The 19,144-nt window shown below is 30.8% G+C and overlaps 1 protein-coding gene and 1 long non-coding RNA gene across 5 annotated transcripts in view; both read right to left on the reverse strand.

Annotated features, from left to right (window-relative positions):
- LOC111420511 (modifier of mdg4-like) overlaps positions 1–4,944 on the reverse strand; it is a 36,210-nt gene extending 31,266 nt beyond the window's left edge. For 3 of the 4 annotated variants that reach the window (XR_011640642.1, XM_023053522.2, XM_023053521.2), the window contains exon 1: positions 4,716–4,943. The gene's annotated coding sequence lies outside the window, so the exon portion shown is untranslated. Of the gene's footprint in view, positions 1–4,715 lie in introns of all 4 variants that reach the window. The other variant, XM_023053523.2, reaches the window with a different exon arrangement.
- Positions 4,945–17,366: 12,422 nt separating this feature from the next.
- Positions 17,367–18,238, reverse strand: LOC139431436 (uncharacterized). The gene is made up of 3 exons (XR_011641552.1): positions 17,793–18,238; positions 17,567–17,722; positions 17,367–17,506 (listed from the first exon to the last, which is right to left on the reverse strand). It is a non-coding gene; the product is annotated as an uncharacterized lncRNA (long non-coding RNA).
- Between the last annotated feature and the right edge of the window lie 906 nt (positions 18,239–19,144).

Consider the following 19,144-nt stretch of genomic DNA (forward strand, 5'->3'; position numbering starts at 1 on the left):
TTGTTTTTCTTTCTTGTTTGGCATACATTTTGTGTTATCGCAATGGAACAAACAATAAAAAAAAGTTTAATTAATTGAAAACTCCTTTTATAGCCTATATGTCAAATATTGTAATTACATATCCATAGATTTTCTTGTATTATTGGATGTATGTGAATGGAATTTCAAGTTTGAAACCAGAAACGGTTTGATAGGGTTGTGAGAACCCTATTTTTAGATAGTATTGATGTTATATATGTTCTTTCGGAACTGGACAAACAATCAGGTAAAAATATCTAAAGCTTTTGAAATGGTAGTAAAGACAGTGATGATGCTTTTGACAGTTCTGAAGATTAAACATTGCTATTAGTGAAAAAACTAAAAATACTTAATGTAAAAAGTTGAGTACCGATACTGAAAAAGGTGTGAGTCGTTACGAAAACTTGCCTGTTTTGATAGCGCTAGCAGAGATGATAGAAAAAGTATTAGTAATAACGTTACTGTGTTATAAGCTATAACCAAAAGGAATGGCATAAAGACGTGATGATTGCTCAGCCACAAAAACTGATGGTAGCCTTTGTTTATGAATTTGCTAAATAGAACTATCGCTAATTGTTGGAAATTTTCAACATGTCACAGTATTTATATTTGCGCAAAGTGTACAAATATACATGTACATATTGGACAATGACTCATAGAAGAACGAATACGGTGACTCTTAATCACAGAAGAATTCGGAGACAGATAATCAATAACAGTGACTTAAAATGACAATCCAACCCAACACAAATGACAACATGACTGAGGGCCGTAACATGGAATCGTTGGGAATAAATAATCAAAGTTACACGCGAAAGATCGAAGAAAAGTATGAATAACATAAAAGTATGTTATGAAATACTTCTCAATAATAACATACTTATTAAAGTATGAATAACATATATTTGCCACTATCTAGGCTATCCTGATTTCCCGCATACAGCGCTGTAAATTCATAAAAACGTTTTTGGCGAAAAAGGTTTTGTTAGCTGCTAAAGAAAACAAAAAATCGCATGAAAATCAAGATTCGCGGAAATCTGTAAATACTGCATGAACTCAATAAAGACGATATAGAGCGCAGCATAAAATTCCGTAAAATTATGAAGAATTGATGTGATTTTATTAATAACGTTAACATAAGATCCCTTCGAACTCTTAAATTAGAAGAGAGAATTTGGAGATACTTTAAGAATTTCTGATGTGACCAGGTAATTTGGTTAAAACTGTATGGCGTTTCTTCCGGAGGGTACGCTTTACCCATTTCTGTGCTGTCAAGTCCAGGAAGTACACCTGACTGATTATCCAATAAGATTAGAATATTGCCAGAATATGCGGCAAAATATACAAATTGTTAATCAGTTTTTAGAAAAACTTTTAAAACAAGTTCTAAAGATGGAATAATCGCAATAGATTTTCCTGAAAATTTCTGGAATTGCGGGCGATGATTTTATTGAGTCCATTACATACCACTAATATTTGGAAGGATTTGATGAAATTGTAGGCGAAGTTCGGTTAAATACCAGCGCATAGCTCAAATTCCGGTCATTATCCGGGATGCTAGATTGCACTAGCGAAAGCACCGATAATTTGTACCCCTTACGGTTCTACACAAACAAATTTCAGAAACATCATGTATTGTATATTATTGATCCCGCGGTTCGATTTGGTATGTACTTTACTAAATTTCAATGCTTTACCATAAATACAATTGAAGAGTTTAGAAAAATGTGCTACAATTTTCTAACTTTGATGACCTGTATCTATCTTTACAATTTGAAGTCTTTAGTGTACTCTTTTTACTATTACCATTATTTATATTAAAAACGATTTGAATTAATCAACAAAGAAAAATAGAAAATAGTCAAAAGAATATCGATTAGAATAATAATAGTGAGTAGGCAATCATTCACATTTATTTAACTCTATGGCTAACTACTCAGTGATGGGCGCTAGTGTTCTGTAGTTCTTGTATAAATAACCATCGTTATTGCTTTTTATTAAAGAACTTTTATTTTTGAATTAAATTTGTTTATTTTTGTAGTGGTCTTTGTATCGTTTTTAAATTTTATTATCATCATCAAGCATCCCTCTCTGTCCATTGTTGGACATAGGTCTCCCCTATTCTGTTCCATTCGATTCTATTCTGTGCTGTCTGAATCCAATTGTTAGTTATTCTTTTGACGTCGTCCATCCAGCGTGTATGCGGTCTTTCTCTACTTCGTCTGCCCGCTTGATTCTTCATTCGCGAGACATGACCTGTCCAGATCCACTTGAGCTTTGCCACAATGTTGACCACATCATTTGCGCCAGTTGCTCTTCGTGGGTCTTCATTTCGTATGTGGTCCCGCAGGATTATACCCAGCATCGACTTCTCCATCTTTCTTTGCGTTTCTCTGAGCCTTCTGGCAGTGGCCACCATTAATGTTAAAGTTTCGAAACCGTATGTCATAACCGGAAGCACGCCTTTCTTCTCAAATATCTAGAAATATCGCTTTTGAAGATGTCTCTAAGTTTCCCGTAGGCTGCCCATGCGAGTGTGATCCTTCTGTTTAGTTCGCTCGTTTGATTATTTCTCGATACACGATGTACATAGCTGTCAACGCTCGCAATCTTATTATCCCCAATGTTGATGTTCGAGCTGGGAACAAGATTTATCATCAATTGAAGTTTCCACGTTGATATTTAGCCCGATTTTTGCACACACCTAATGTAAGTCGTTCAGCATCCGTTTCATCTATCTTTCGGCTATCCGAAATAAGGACTATATCGTCCGCGTAGCGCAAATTACTATAAATTTGCCAGCAATGTTTATGCTATTTTGGGTCTAATCCAGTTGTTTAAATGCACTCTCCAAGACTATGATGAACAACTTGGGTTCAACATTGTATCGCCTTGTCTTACCCCACGCCCAATTGATACGTCATTAAAATAACGTATTGATAATCGATTCTGCATTCTTGAAGTGTTTACAAAACTGCCATCAATTCAATTTAAATTTTATAAATACCTCTAAATACCCATCTTGAGTAAATATCCCCGGGTATATTATCCAGTACTAATTCATAAGTAAAAGTCATGACAATCAAGATGAAGATAGGTCTGAATCAAATGATGAATTAGGAAATAGCTGTTCAGCAACTTTGCAAGCTATACAAGGCATTAAAATGGTCATCAAATACTTGGAACATTATAAAAATATCAGTGACGATATTTAAATATCAACACAACATTTTTTATGTTCGAAGTAACAAAAATTATGTTTTAGAACAAATTCCAATTTTTGATTTTATTAAAACTGAGAGATATGCCTATAAAAAATGCCAACAATTTTAATTTGTAAAATCAAAATATTTTGCTTCAGAAATCCCACGAAGTATTTTCATACAAAATACTTAAGAAATGATAAATAAACATTAGTTGACATACCAGAATATTGTACATAACATTCTTTGAATGCGATAAAACCCGAAAGAAATGGAATTTTTACAGTACAAACAACTTATCGGGTTTGTAATCGCGACGTGCATACAAAGTAATAAATAGTTTTCGTGTCGGTATTGATTTGGAAAAGCATGCAATATCTGAAGTAATTATTTATGCATGTACTTATATTTTGAAACAAATAAAAAAAACTTTAAGTAAGTTTATTATCACCTTTTTTCATAGCAAATTATATCACAAAAAGTAAATTAGAATAATCAATATGGTTCTATTGAAACGTAACATGGAATATTTTTATGTTGAATTTAGAATTTATATAGATACAATAAGTAGCAATTTTATAAACGTTAGTGATGTGAATTTTCTGACATTCAAAATTATTTTCTCTAATTATGTGTTGATTCTAACAATAATAGAATGGAATTTCTATTTTATTTAGAAAGGATATTTACAAATGTTACTTTAAGAAGCAAACAATTAATAAAACATAACTTAAAGACTGGTTAATTAGAAAAATCAACATGGTTTCTAAAAAAGAAGATATTCCAAATTATCACAACGTTCAGACCCGTGAAAATCTTATGAATATGATTTCTTAATTTTATAAATATTTGATGGTTGCAAGACAAGTTATTTTGAACAAGCTTTTTTCTTAGCTTTGAATGAAATAATTGTTCATTATAATAATAATTGTTATTTGTTTCTGAAATTCCTAAAATACAAAATATTGAATAGAGAAATTAAAAAATTAATTCTCCTTTCATTCCTCGTAGTTTTAAGTTCAGTTTCAAAAGCTCTTAACCTGTAATGTTTATATTCTGGAATTCTTGGTCCATTTTCATCATGTTTATTCATTAAACTGCAATGTATATGTAGAATCTCAACTAGAATTTTAGGATAAATTAAAGTATTGAAAATTTATTTTCTATTTTTGGTTTTATACATTTAAATCTGAAAAATCTGAATAACATAACCTAACAAAAAAGAGTCAATCAACTATTATAATATTAAACTGATTACAATTACAAGTTACAACACTTTATACTTTCTAATCATCAAAAATACTTATCAAAGTGCTTTTTAAAATTTATTTAAACTTTTTAGCAAATAACCCTAACCTAACTTTGTCAAAGCCACCTAAGATTTTTACGAAAATCATAAGTTTTTTATCAATTGTTTTATATACAAAATATACAAGCACTTAAATTAAATCATAAGTAATAATGAAATAAGCATGAAAAATGTTATTTACTTACGTTCGTAACGGAAGTGTGTGTAATAATAATATCCCAGATTAAAACAATAATATCTTGGTCACTCGATTTCTACGTCGTGTACGATTAAAAATTACATAACACGCACGGGTCCGTGTACACGATCGACAAACAAAAGTGTCCGCCGCTAATAAATCATTTCCGGGAAGAATCCACGTTCCGGAGCATCCGGGCAACGACGACGACGGCTGCGACGTGATCGACACGAAGGAAACTTAATAAAATGAAAATTTGTACACCTGAAACCAGTGCTACCACTGAAAATGTATCTAAACTTCCCATTGCAATCGTTAGATGTCACCGTTAAATAAAAATTAAAATTTGAGATTACACCAATCGAAATAATTTATTTAAAAAAATTATTTATTTTTTCTCAGTTAAGGTAATAAAATTTAATTTCCTTGAAATTTAATTGAAAAAAATGTATTAAATTTTACATTAAATTTATACATTACAATTTCTTCGTTTGCTTAATAGATGTCGCTAGTTGATTTTATTTTTGTGAGTTGATTATAAATTTGTAGTGAAAAATACACATTTATTCAATTTTATGTTTGTTTTAGATGCAGTACGGATTGTTTAAGTTAAAAAGTACATGATTAAATGTATGGGACAGCTGGGGAAGGAGGTATTATTGCATATACTGAATAAAGTCTGGTAATAATGTCTAAAAGCAAAAGATTGGCAAACAGCACAAGAGTACTAATTCATAAGAAAGGGGACAAAAGGCTACAAATTATAGAGATATAATACTTCTAAGTGGTACATGAAGATATTAGAACACATCGTTATAAAAATTAAACGTTCAAAGAAAGGAAGACCCTCCCACAACCATGTTAATGGAATATATAGGCTGGCCCTTTGAAAATGAGCTGAAGGGTATAAATGCCAGGGACCTGAATCACGTCAAGTTTGTTTCCCAGGCGGACAACTTTTGACGCAAAAATTATATCCTAAACTTTATCCTCCTAAGCATTTCCCAAATTTTTTCAAATAGGAATCAAGCTATAAATCATTTTATAGGGCTTTTGTCTAAAGTACAGAGATTTTCGCCAGTTACAACTACTGACCATAATGTAACATCTATTATCATAACATTTATTGTTCGATATATTCTAAATAAATAAAATTTATCTTACCTAGAAGTTGCAAACCAAATCTACCTATCGTAATCTAATCGTTTTGTGCTTGCACGAGATGTTGGTTTTCATTCAAAGCAGACTTTGAGGTATAAATAGCTTGCATGAATGGATCCAGGACTGTTTCATCTCATTGAATGGCACAGTCCTGGAGTCCTTCAACTTCACTATTGTCTGCGTCGCTAAACTCATATTTACTATCACCTTCCCAACACCTTTCTAATTCTTTGTTCGTCAAATACTTTCTTGCCATTATGAAAGGTAAAGTCAAACTAACCTGCATAGCTAAACCAACGCACTATTATTGTTATTATAATTGCTGGCGGGTTGAGGGAAGCAGCCCCTCTCGTCACCGCGATCTATAAGATGTATTGTAACTTAAACCCTCCAAAACTTTAGGGCAAATGTAGGTCCTTGATGAACTTTAGTATTTCTCCAAGGTCTTGTTCATTTATGTCGGTAGGTGTCAGGCGTACTTTACCGAAAATTTGGTGCCTTAGGCGGCCTCTGGCGACGCATTCACACAGTATATATTCAGCAGTCTCTGACTCGTCGTGACCAAGGTCGTGACAAAGTCGACAAGTTTGATCCTCAGCTTGACCAATGTGATAACTATTAACAGAATGTAATTAACTCAAGAAAAGAAAAAAGCCCTTAGAGTAATGTGTGTATTTGAAGCTTAATTTTTATACAACATTTAGGATAAATATTATTTCACAAATACCTATAGTTACCGATCGGGGCTGTAAATACGTTTTAGAAGATTTTCATCATTTTTAACTTTTACTATCCAATTACAGACAATGTAAACTAGCTTGTAATCCTTGAAAATATTATTCATTTTACAATTTTTAAATTATCTAAATAACATAAATAACGTACTTTAGCTGAACCTGCATGAAACTTTTTCCCAAACATAGGAACTTCCACTGAGAAACCCTTCTGACTTATGCAAAGTAAAGTTAATACATCTTTTTTTTGTTGATACATACGCATCGTACCAATTCATGTTATAAACGGCTTCCGACACTTTGTCAATCTATTATTAAAAATAAAAATATATTAGTATTATTTCATTTTGGAATTCCAATTTTCATTAAATACTATTATAAGAAAGAGTTACTCTTATCGTGGTAGTCAATCTCTGTCCGATAACGTAAACTGTCAATAAAGTGCAGAAAACCATTAGACTAGCGGAAAACTTTTCCAAGTCCTTTCTCTAATAAAACTGTATGATGCTATAAATTTGTAACAGAAACCATAATAAAACCAGTAGTAAACGTAGTTAAAGCAAGAAAACTTGGAATAAGAAAACCATTCTAGATATTTCCAATACATTGAAGTAGCCTGAAATCGTTATACACCGTAATTTCATAGTAATCTTAAATCTTATCAATGAAGTGATGTTTAAGATACAATACCTGAATACAGGCCTCAACTTTTCGAAGTTTCTCTTCTTGTTTCTGGTGGAGCTACTACATATTGTAATGATCCTAGCGAAATATAGGCCATATGGGATTAACATTTTATTAAATTCGTCTTGAAATCTGAATTTATTAAAGAAATGATTACAATATTTTTCTTTAACGTTATTAGAAAACAGCTGCTTTTAACTTCTGTTATCAATGGATAAACTGACCAAATGAAATTAATACTTACCAAAATAATTGGTCCAAATCCTCGAAGTCCTTGCGATGTGGTCCAAATGCCACATTTTCGAAAATATTGTTCTATGAGAATGATGCGACATTCAAAATTATTTTCTCTAATTATGTGTTGATTCTAACAATATTAGAATGGAATTTCTATTTTATTTAGAAAGGATATTTACAAATGTTACTTTAAGAAGCAAACACTTAATAAAACATAACTTAAAGACTGGTTAATTAGAAAAATCAACATGGTTTCTAAAAAAGAAGATATTCCAAATTATCACAATGTTCAGAACCGTGAAAACCTTATGAATATATCAATGGATAAACTGATCAAATGAAATTAATACTTACCAAAATAATTGGTCCAAATCCTCGAAGTCCTTGCGATGTGGTCCAAATGCCACATTTTCGAAAATATTGTTCTATGAGAATGATGCGATTGAGTGGACTCAAAATGCGAATACAACAACAAGTATGTAGCACACAGGTATGGGAATAATATTAGTATTAATAATTGAAATATAGGCATTGATTTACGATTAATGTTGTTTTGCAGCCAAGAGAAAACACAATAGTTTTATGGAGGTACGACGATTCTTCGAATAAACTTAATGTTTAATATACTTTTATGCCGATTTGTAAAAAATAGTGTATAAAACAAAATTTGTTAACTTCTTATCAAAAACTAGAGTTGCCTTAGGTGGGAAAAGAGAAAATACTTGATTTTCATTAATTTATCTTGATGTTAATCTTAACATTAAAAACATTAATAAAAACTTGTAGACCACTGCGCTACTTCTGATTTCGTTTCATGTAATTCAGAATCGTCGCCCCCTTGAGATACTGATATCTGCTGTATGATATAATATATTTAATATACAGGGTGTCTCAGCGAGACCGGTCATTACACGTTTCTGTGGTTCTGGCCAAAAAAGAAAATTGAGAATTCAGACTTAAGTATTATCAATTACGTTCTCTTCGTCTAAAATATTTTCAGACTTCTAGCACTTCCGGTTATACCGGAAGTCGCCACCTACTTTATTTTTTTAAATGGAACATCCTGTATATTTTTACATATTTGGATTTGTCTGTTTTGAAGGTTTATAAATAACTTTACTTTTTGCAATTTGATTCGGTCGTTCTCGAGTTATTCGATTTTTTCTAGAAAAATCTGCTCCAGCGGACATTTGTTCAAAAAATCATAGAACACTCGATTTTTGAGATATCAATTTAGGATTCAGAACATGCTTAAACAACATGATGGAGTATGTTTTGGTGCCAAGAACGGCTGTCTAGATCGTTTGGTCACTTTACTATGACACGTTAACTTTTCGAAATTTAGAACTATCATAACTTCATTTTTTTAAATGGCACCCCCCATATTTTATTACTTAGTCGTCTTCGGCATCTCATTTTACATCTTTTATACTCCATATGTCCTATGCCTAACATTAATAGTTTGAGAAATAATTAGGGTTTTTTGAAAAATGCTCACATATCATATCGATATTAACCTAGTGTGCCATGGAAAACAAATGTTTAATGACTTATTGACAAACGTCAAAGTCTGATTTACGTTGTTTGATGCTTGTGAGTCTGAAACCAGATAAAATGGATATTAATAACGTAAATAATGTTTATACAAATAAAGAAATCCATAATTTATTTTTTGTGCACGAAAAGTGCGACAAAGTTCTTAGTAGAACTTGCAGAATGTTTAATGAAAATTATCCGCATTTACCTCCGATGACAAAAGATAAATTTAGAAGAATAGAAGCAAATTTTTTGCATTTTGGACGAATTAATCACGTGTTAAACTGACCAAAAAATGTAGTAGATAATGCAACGGAAGAGGTGAATGCCTTGGCTTATTTCGAGCGCAGTCTCAACACCTCAATTCGAGCTACCAAAGAAGATCTAGGAATCATACTACGAACTTTGTCGCGCTTTTTATGCATAAAAAATAAATTAAGAATTTCTTGATTTGTGTAAATAGTACTTTCGTTATTGTTATCGATTTTAACTCTTTTCAGTACTAATATTAAGGGACATAACAGATAATTATGTGCTCACATGCATCAAGTGAGGTAAACAAGTGAGTCTTTGACAAGAACTCATTGAGAAGGCTTGTTTTTCATGGCACACTAGGCTAAATATCCATACGATATATGTGCATTTTTCAAAAAACCCTAATTATCTCCCAAACTATTAATGTTAGGTATGGGACATATGGGATATAAAAGATGTAGAATGAGACGCCGAAGACGACTAAGTAATAAAATATGGGGGGTGCCATTTAAAACAATGAAGTTATGGTACTTCCAAATTTTGAAAAGTTAACGTGCCATAGTAAAGTGACCAAACGTTCTAGACAGCCGTTCTCGGCACTAAAACATACTCCATCATTTAGCAATAGTCTCCTCCAGATTCATCGTCTTATGATATATATAGAAGAAAAACAACTTGTGTTTGCATTGAACGATGACAATTTATTTATTTATAAAATCGGTGCTACAGACTGTTTCGGCTACTTCGTGTAACCGTCCTCAGGCACGACGTCAAATGTTAACACTCCATCTTAAAGGGTTCACACATTTTCTTGGGAGTTACATTGGGTTTTAGAAGCATCGTTCAGCATTCTTCGAAAATCATCAAATGTTGATCAATTAAACTCCAAATCTTGACTAAATTTTCTTTAAAACTTTGTAGATACAGTTTACTGTAGTCTTAAAACCATAAAAATTGTAACTTTTTTAGTTAAGTAAGTTTTTCGACATCCTGTGGTGATTAAAACTCTGTATTAAATTTGATACACGCATGTTCAAAATCGATTATAGATTTGCAGGTAATCGTGTCTGATACCTAAGCTGGTTTTTGAGGTGTGTTATAATAAAAATAGTGTTGATAGTCCAATTTGTACTGGAGTAATTTCTTTTCTTTTCTCTGAATTGTCTTCTGAATATGTCTTGGTCTGGCAGCATCTTCGGTGATAACATCCCCCGATATTTCTTCACAAATCTTTTGTTTTTAAGCTGCATGTTCGTACAAGGCTTTTCACAGATATTTGAATGGATGTAGTCCTAATGGATATCCTGCTTGAGATATTCATTAGTTTTGAAAGTTTTAATGTTGTAATCATAGTAAAGTTAGAGTTATCATAATGTTTATTTGCATATTGGTCAAAATAATTAGATTATAATAAAAAATCATAATTCAACAATAAATATATTTATTTGAAGCTTAATCGTGCAATATTTGTGATAAATATCATTTTAACAGCTTTACACTATTTAACATAGTTATTAAATCCGGATGTAAATAAGTTTTAAAAGCTTTTCATCTTTTTAACATTCATTATCCAATTACAGACAATATAAACTTTCTTGCAATCCTTAAAAATAGCATTCGTTTTTCAATTTCCCAATTATCCAAATTACCCAAATGTGATAAATAACATACCGTAGCTGCTCCTGTATGAGACATTTGCCCAAAGATTGGAACTTCCACTGTAGAAACCTTCTGACTCATGTAAAGCAAGGTTAACACATCTTTTCTTGTTGACACACCCGCATCGTACCAATTCATGTTGTAAACGGCTTCCGACACCTTCTCACTCTATTATTAAAAATAAAAGAAAAATTCGAATTTTCAAGTAAATGTATGCGTAAGACTAAGTTACTCTTACCGCTGTTATGAATCTCTGTCCAACAGTGTGACATATAAATAAACTTACGAAAACCAATGCTGTTACGGAAAAGTTTGGCATGTCCTTTTTCTAAAAGTTTTGTTATTTATTAATTAACCTATATGGGACAGTAACACAAAACTCAAACCAGAATAAATAGAGTAGTAGACATAGTTAAACAAAGGAGAGCAAATATTTCTGTTGGTACAAGAAAACCAGTGTAGATATTTTTAGCATACTGAAATATCCTGAAATCGTTAATATAATCATAGTAATTTTAAATCTTATTAATAAAATAATCTTCGAAATTATAATACCTGAATATGTCTAGATGTTGTAAGACAACAGGCCACAACATTTCAAAGTTTCTCTTCTTGTTTCTGGTGAAGCTTATGTTATCAATACATTCTTTAAAATGTTCTATACGAATAACTACTAATTCCAACGAATACCAATACAATAATATGGCAAGGAATAAAATATTAAGAGTTATACCTATAGTATATATTTGAAATAACATTATTAACGTCATATGCCATTGTTTCAATTCAAATGGTGTGTAATATTCAAGAATTGAACAATGTTTAGTATTTTTAAAGATGACGCAATTTTTCTGTAACATAATACTATATGAGATATAAAATGCAATAAGAAACACTCCATAACGAATAGTTTTTGTGATAGTTTTCATATCTTTTTCAATAAATTTAAATCTTTGCGGAATACCGAATTTACTGAAATCACTCAATGAATGAATTATTGATTTGAATTCACGATGTTGATTCCCCGATAATTGAATATTAATAGATAGAAGTAATAACCCCGGTGCTACATACTCAATATGGAATAAAAATTTTGTAAAATTCGGCTTCAAATCTGAAATTATTAAGAAAATGATCATAATATTTTTCTTTAACGTTATTAGAAAACAGCTACCTTTAACTTCCATTATCAATGGATAAACTGACCAAATTAAATTAATACTTATCAAAATAAATGGTCCAAATCCTCGTAGTCCTTGCGACGTGGGCCAACTACCACATATTCGCAAATATTTTTCAATAAGAAAAAAACCAAGCGTTTTTGTCATTTTAATCACCGACGAATTGATACGACTGAATCTATTGAATGAAATGAACACCAAGAATGTAGAACGCAGGTTTTATTATCATGTTAGTATTAATAATTGAATATTTGCAATTGATTTACGATCAGTGGTGTTTTGCAGCCAAGAGAAAAGAAACAAGTTTTGTGGAGGTACGACGATTCTTCGAATAAACTTAATGTTTAATATACTTTTATGCTGATTTTTAAATAATAGTGTACAAAATAAAATTTGTTTAACAATATGTAATAGAAGCTTCAAACATTTAATAATAATGACAATAAGAAATGTTAATTTATCAAATACAGACAGAAAACAAGATAATGTTATGGAAGTACAACTTACTTTTTGGAACTAAAATGTATTTAACAATGTAATAAACGGTCCAATTATTATTGTTTAATGTCCCATACCTTTAAGAATTTTATTTATTTTATTTACTTCATGAGACACCGCGATTACTCTCAATTTCGATTCAAACAAATCGCAATATCAATCAAGATCGTTGTACACCTAAACCCGGCCGTGTAAATTCTTCTGGTAAATTTTTACCTACTATTTTTGACAGATTTTTTTGATAATAGAGCAAACTAATACTATCCATGAAACGTTCCATGGTAATAATAGGGTAAGAAATTACTTCGTTTGTATATCCTGGTCTTTATTTTATATTATGAATCTTAACTCTCAAACTAACAACATTACAGAACACGAATAAATTGAGCATTTGGTAACTCAGTTCGTCACGTCTTGAACAGCCCTTCGAGCTATGTACCGTGTGGATAGTTGTTCGAATTTGTGTGCATTAAAATTATTCATTCAAACAATTTAGAGAGCAAATTAAAAAAAATTGTGTTGTAAAACATTAGCAAAAAGCTTGTAAACTACTGCGGTACTCCCGATTTCGTTTCATGTAATTCAGAGTCGTCAATCTCCTTGCGATGCAAACTGTTTTTTGCTTGCTTAGAAAAACATGTAAAACGTTTTTGCGTTATTGCCACAACCCAAATAATCCAATGTTACTTCAGTATCTCTTGATCAACTAAAGTTTTTCATACGCCTCAGAATAACCAACCGACATATTTAAATGTCTACTTCGAGTATATTTGTAGCGAACGTTTCTTTGCACCCAATTTTGCACAAATCTAATGGCATCAAATGGCACAGTATGATATAACTGAATTTTATGTAATATAGCTGTGAGATATGACACAAAATATTGTAATTTGATGATATGGAACAGGTAGATGTTAAATAATATTGTGGGGTAAATTTATAATTACATTGAATATCATTTTGTTGTAGATTGATAAAATTTTTGACTTAGTTCAGTGAATACTCTTGTAGCAAATCAAAGTGTAGTTATAGTGTTAATAAAGTAATTGAATAGTTGATTGGAGAAAGGATCTGACTGAGAAAAATTAATAGATGTGTTTTACGGCAAAAGGATATATTCTATTTAAAATGAGCAAGTGCAATCGGGTCTATTTTATCTACAGCCACTGAAACTCCTTTATGGCTTACAAATCCTTATCTTTTTACTCTTACAATAACTGCTATTCTTTAATACGGTTTGATTTATTCAATAGACGCTTCTTTCATTTTGGTTTATTGAAATCACTGCGAATTATATCAGCTGTTGCTCCAATATTGCCGTATTGTTGACATTCTTCCTATGATATTATAGATACTATGAATAGATACATAGTTTACTGTAGTTTTAACACAATGAATGGGTGGGTTGAATAAAAAAGTAGTACATGCCAATGCTTGAGGAAAAAGAATTTACTGCATAGCAAATACTTTCGGATGTAGTACGCCTTTAGTTCTGGTAGAATTTACTCACATAAGTAGTACGAACTATGCTATTTAAAGTAAATACTACTAGCAGGAAGTAAATATTTTTAAAGAGTAGTACGCACTTCAAAAGTGCAACAAAGTGTTAGTTCACTAACGTTTACTCATTTGTTTTCAAATATCAGCTGTCTTCGATACAATTGGGTTTTCATGGTGGTGATAGCAGTTCCACATCGCTTCTCAAAGCTTTTTGAAATTTTGTAGTGATAGCTAAGAATTTACACTACTTGAAGAATTTACTTCAGTATTGTAGAATTAGCATTTACTACTGTTTTTTTCAACCCACCCGATGTTTTAACTTTCTTAGTTAGGTAAGTTTTTTCACATCCTGTGGTGATTAAAACTCGGTATTAAATTTGATACACGCAGGTTCAGTTAGATTATTGATTTGCAAATACTGGTGCCTGACACCTAAGCCGGTTATAACATAAATATTATTTGATACTTCAATTTGTACTGGAGTAATTTCGTTTTCTCTTCTCTGAATATGTCTTAGTCTTGCAACATCTTCGATGATAACATCCTCCTATATTTCTTCACAAATTTTTTGTTCTTAAGCTACATGTCCTTATCAAGGCTATTCGCAGTTCTGTTCAATATGGGGAGTGAATTCCTACTTGAGATATTCATTGGTTTTGAAGGTTTTAATGTTGTAATCATAGCAAAGTTAGATTATAATAAAAGAAAAACAATTCAACAATAAATGTATTTATTACTTAATTATCGTACAATATTTGTGATATTTATCTTTTTAACAGTTTTACACTACTATTTAACATAGTTACTGAATCCGGTTGTAAATAAGTTTTAAAAGCTTTTCATCTATTTTACGTTCATCATCCAACTACAGAAAATATAAACATTCTTGTAAATCCTTAAAAACAGCATTAATTTTCCAATTATCCAAATTACCCAAATGTAATAAATAATATACCTTGGCTGCTCCTGTATGAGACATTTGCCCAAAGATGGGAACTTCCAACGTGGAAACTTTCTGACTCATGCAAAGCAACGTTAACACATCTTTTCTTGTTGACACATCCGCATCGTACCAATTCATGTTGTAAACGGCTTCCGACACGTTGTCAATCTGTTATTAAAAATAATAGAAGAATTCAAATTTTCAAGTAAATTTATGCGTAAAACTGAATTACTCTTACCGCTGTTGTGAATCTCTGTCCAATAGTGTGACATACAAGTAAACTTACGAAAATCGCTGCTGTTGCGGGAAAGTTTATCAAGTCTTTTTTCTAAAAGTTTTATTATTTATTAATTAAACTATATGGGACAGTAACTCAAAACTCAAACCAGAATAACGACAGTAGTAGACATAGTTAAAGAAAGGGTAGCAAATATTTTTGTTGGTACAAGAAAACCAATGTAGATATTTTTAGCATACTGAAATATCCTGAAATCGTTAATTGTTAATTTCATAGTAATCTTAAATCTTATTAAAGAAATAATGCTCGAAATTATAATACCGAAATATATCGAGATGTTGTAAGACAACAGGCCACAACATTTCAGAGTTTCTCTTCTTGTTTCTGGTGAACCTTGTGTTATCGATAGATTCTTTAAAATGTTCTATACGAATAACTATTAATTCAAACGAGTACCAATACAATAATATGGTAAGGAATGAAACGTTTAGAGTTATACCTATAGTATATATTTGAAATAACAATATTAACGTTATATGCCATTGTTTCACTTGAAATGGTATGTAATATTCAAGGAGTGAACAATGTTTAGTATTCTTAAAGATGGCGCAGTTTTTCTGTAACATAATACTATATGAGATATAAAGCGCCATAAGAAATGCTCCACAACGAATAGCTTTTAGGATAGTTTTCATTTTTTTTTTCAATAAATTTAACACGTTGCGGAATATCGAATTTGCTGAAATCACTCAATGAATGAATCATAAATTCTAATTCACGACGTTGACTCGGCAATAATTTAATATTAATAAATATAAGTAATAACATCGGCGCTGCATACTCAATATTGGTTAAACATTTTGTAAAATTTGCCTTCAAATCTGAAATTATTAAGAAAATAATCATAATGTTTGTCTTTAATGTTTTTACATAACACTTACCTTTAACGTTCATGATCACTTGATAAGCTGACCATAAGAGATTAATACTTATCAAAATAGTTGGTCCAAATCCTCGTAGTCCATGCGACGTGGGCCAACAACCACATATTCGAAAATATTTTTCTATAAGAAAAAAACCAAGCGTTTTTGTCATTTTAAACACTGCCGAATTGATACGACTGAATCGACTAAATGAAAAGAACAACAACAAACAAGAATGTAGAACACAGGTATTATTATCCCATTAGTCTTAATAATTGAATCGTTGCAATTGATTTACGATCAGTGGTGTTTTGCAGCCAATAGAAAATAAACAAGTTTTATGGAGGTACGACGATTCTTCCAATAAACTTAATGTTTAATATACTTTTATGCCGACTTGTAAAAAATAGTGTACAAAATGAAATTTGTTTAACAATATGAAATAAAAGCTAAAAAAACGAGCTTTGAACTGAGAAAAATTAATAGATGTGTTTTACGGCAAAAAGATATGTTCAATTTAAAACGAGCAAGTGCAATCGGGCCCTGTATTATTTCAAATCGAGTTTGCTATGTTACATTAGTTACCAAAATGTTATGATTATTATTATTATCATATCGTTATTGACAAACAAAAATAAACAAGTAAATAATCTTTTTATCTATACATTAAAAATTATGTAAAAGGATAAATATAACATTTATAACATTTATTATTCTTTATTTATAATAAAAATAGTACTTGACACTCCAATTTGTACTGGAGTAATTTCTTTTCTCTTCTCGGAATTGTCTTCTGAATATGTCTTTATCTGGCAACATCTTCGGTGATAACATCCTCCGATATTTCCTCACAAATCTTTTGTTCTTAAACTACATGTCAGTACCAAGGATTTTCACAGATCTTTGAATGGATGTAGAAGTTCTGTTCAATATGGGGAGTAAAATCCTTCTTGAGATATCCATTGGTTTTGAAGATTATAATGTTGTAAATGATAGCCAAGTTAGAATTATCATAACGTTTATTTGCACATTGGTCAAAATAATTAGATTATAATAAAAAATCATAATTCAACAATAAATATATTTATTTGAAGCTTAATCGTGCAATATTTGTGATAAATATTATTTTAACAGCTTTCCACTACTATTTAACATAGTTATTAAATCCGGATGTAAATAAGTTTTAAAAGCTTTTCATCTTTTTAACATTTACTATCCAATTACAGAAAACATAAACTTTCTTGAAATCCTTAAAAATAGCATTCATTTTACAATTATCCAAATTACCCAAATGTGATAAATAACACACCTTAGCTGCTCCAGTATGTGACAATTGCCCAAAGATAGGAACTTCCACTGTGGAAACTTTCTGACTTATACAAAGCAACGTTAACACATCTTTTCTTGTTGACACATCTGCATCATACCAATTCATGTTATAAACGGCTTCCGCTACATTGTCAATCTATTATTAAAAATAAAAGAAGAATTCGTATTTTCAAGCAAATGTATGCGTAAGACTGAGTTACTCTTACCGCTGTTGTGAATCTCTGTCCAATGATGTGACATACAAATAAACATACGAAAGCCAATGCTGCTACGGAAAAGCTTGCCAAATCTTTTTTCTAAAAGTTTTATTATTTATTAATTAACCTATATGGGACAGTAACTCAACACTCAAACCAGAATAAATACAGTAGCAGACACAGTTAAACAAAGGGGAGCCCATATTTTTGTTGGTACAAGTAAACCAATGCAGATATTTTTAGCATACTGAAACATCCTGAAATCGTTAATTGTTAATTTCATAGTAATCTTAAATCTTATTAATGAAATAATGTTCGAAATTATAATACCGAAATATGTCGACATGTTGTAAGACAACAGGCCACAACATTTCAGAGTTTCTATTCTTGTTTCTGGTGAACCTTGTGTTATCAATAGATTCTTTAAAATGTTCTATACGAATAACCAGTAATTCAAACGAGTACCAATACAATAATATGATAAGGAATGAAACGTTTAGAGTTATACCTATAGTATATATTTGAAATAACAATATTAACGTTATATGCCATTGTTTCACTTGAAATGGTATGTAATATTCAAGGAGTAAACAATGCTTAGTATTCTTAAAGATGGCGCAGTTTTTCTGTAACATAATACTATATGAGATATAAAACGCCATAAGAAATGCTCCACAACGAATAGCTTTTAGGATAGTTTTCATTTTTTTTTCAATAAATTTAAAACGTTGCGGAATACCGAATTTGCTGAAATCACTCAATGAATGAATTATCGATTTGAATTCACGATGTTGACTCCCCGATAATTGAATATTAATAGATAGAAGTAATAACCCCGGTGCTACATACTCAATATGGAATAAAAATTTTGTAAAATTCGGCTTCAAATCTGAAATTATTAAGAAAATGATCATAATATTTTTCTTTAACGTTATTAGAAAACAGCTACCTTTAACTTCTGTTATCAATGGATAAACTGACCAAATGAAATTAATACTTATCAAAATAAGTGGTCCAAATCCTCGTAGTCCTTGAGACGTGGGCCAACTACCACATATTCGCAAATATTTTTCAATAAGAAAAAAACCAAGCGTTTTTGTCATTTTAAACACCGACGAATTGATACGACTGAATCTATTGAATGAAATGAACACCAAGAATGTAGAACGCAGGTTTTATTATCATGTTAGTATTAATAATTGAATATTTGCAATTGATTTACGATCAGTAAATTTAATGGAACTTTAATGGAATTTAATGTAAACAAATTTTATGGAGGTACGACGATTCTTCGAATAAACTTAATGTTTAATATACTTTTATGCCGATTTGTAAATAATAGTGTACAAAATAAAATTTGT

This window comes from Onthophagus taurus, chromosome 1 (assembly GCF_036711975.1).
Source record: "Onthophagus taurus isolate NC chromosome 1, IU_Otau_3.0, whole genome shotgun sequence".
Classification (NCBI taxonomy): Eukaryota; Metazoa; Arthropoda; class Insecta; order Coleoptera; family Scarabaeidae; genus Onthophagus; species Onthophagus taurus.